We start from the raw sequence: 2,024 nt of genomic DNA on the forward strand, positions 1-2,024 counted from the left end.
AAATAGGCCTTTAGATTCCCAAAGAAAAACCAAATCTCTGATAGCCAGGCCACATTACAACCCTCTTTAAGTCCTTAGTGATTCCTGTTTAGTTCTAACAATAGACTTGTGGGAGATGAATAACAAAGCAGACTTAGCAGGTTTTGGTGCATGAAAAGAGAGAAACACTCACCCTTCACAACATATCATTGAGAGATACACAATTGTGAGGAAAATTTTAGTGCCTTTGATTGAAAGCAATGGAGTTGTGAGGGAGGAGAGTAAGAAAAAAGGGAATCACAAAACAGCAAGATGAAAGGTAGAAGAAAGAGATCCTCTGAAGAATCGCGTCCTCACGAGCTCCAAAGTGCTCTGTTCCTAGTTCCTCTCTGTTCTTCTCTTCGTACAGATTGTGATTCCCCATTTTCTCTCTCCTCTGCCCTTTTATAAGTGCTAGAATTAAAACAGAGTAGGCAAGAAAGAGAAGAATCCGCTCAGCGCCTTGAAACGGCTGAGCGGTTTGAAGAATTCTTCACCATGAAGTAATCTGAAGGGCTGAGCCGTTCAAATCTGTTGAGCGCCCGAGAGATTCTTCATTGTTAAGCAAGCACAAGGGGCTGGGCGCTTCATATCTGCTGAGCGCCTAGGAGGCAGAGAGCAGTCCTTCTTCCCGGGCCAAAACCGCTCAGCGCCTTAGAGTGGCTGAGCGCCTCTCCTTTGCTGCATTTGTTGAGCTCTCTGGCTTGAAAGCGCTCAGCCGTTTCAAGGCGCTCAGCCATTTGCCTCCAGATTTCAAAAACTACAGAATAAGAGGAAAATCTGATCAAAAACTCATCACTCCATGTAATAATGTAAATTAAGAGCCCCTCTTTGATTCTTAATGTATTTGCCAAAATTATATCAATATATATACAAAAAGTGTGCTAGATAAGTCAAATTTAAATTTCATCAAACTAATTAGACACTTATCAGTCCATTGGGTGGTTGAAAAGGTGAAGAAAAAATGTCTAAAAGCTGGGTATTTCCCAAAGGTTGAGAAGATGAGTTATTTATTGGTGCTTGTAAGGATTGAAAGGAAAGTAAGTGGAGTGACGCGACAGAATCAATGTGTTAAAGGTGGAAAAATTGGTTAAAAGTGGGATGAATGCATTGAGTCATAGGGTCTTCTTTGATGGTAATAGTAGACTCGTTATGTTTAAATAAGATGGCAAGAATGGAGAAGTTTGCCTCTAATGGTCCTACAGATTGGAGCCATTCAATACCAAGCACCATATCTTCTCCTTGTATAGGTAAAAGATAACAAGGAATATGAAAAATATGGTTCTAAAAAACCAAAGGTGTATTTCGACAAAGGATCGAGCAAGTAATGTGCTTACCATTATCGACCATCACAAAAACAAAGGGGTGGAAGTTGTATGTAGGTGTAAATGTGAAGCTAGAATTGGTTGTAATACATTGTTAGAGCTCCTCAAATCGATAAGGATCATTACTGAAATACCATGGATGGAACCCTAAAATTTTAAAGTTTAAAGAGATGGTGGGCCAATAAGAGCTTGTGGGGATAATTGTAAATGAGTGGAATCAAGTAGGGGATCGAGGGCCATTGGTTGGGCAAGCTCAAGGTGGTCGGTGGACAAGGGTTGCTGGGCAAAGTGATATTATGCCAACAAAATTAGGGATTTAGGAATGGCGCACTTGTGACCTTGATGAAAATTTTCATCATAGTAGTAGCATAATCTAGTTGTTCGTCATTCTTGTAGTTGAGCTTGGGATAGTCATTTGATAGGCAAGGAATAAGATAAGAAATGACTATAACTGATAGGTGAAGTAAGAGTGGCTGAGGTGGTTGTGGAAGTTTTGGGTTACTTAGTGAAAGTGGTCGAACCCTTAAAATATTTAGGTTTAGAATCTTGAAGTTTGTCTTTTATGAGCTTTGTTAAACCAACAGCTTCAATGATAATAGACCTAAAAAGAAACAATTTAAAATAACAAGAGAAGGTAGACCCACAATATAATTACATAATTTTCCAAATTGAGCTTGATAT

The sequence above is a fragment of the Cajanus cajan genome, chromosome 3, assembly GCF_000230855.2.
Source record: "Cajanus cajan strain Asha chromosome 3, NIPB_CcT2T_4, whole genome shotgun sequence".
Lineage (NCBI taxonomy): Eukaryota > Viridiplantae > Streptophyta > Magnoliopsida > Fabales > Fabaceae > Cajanus > Cajanus cajan.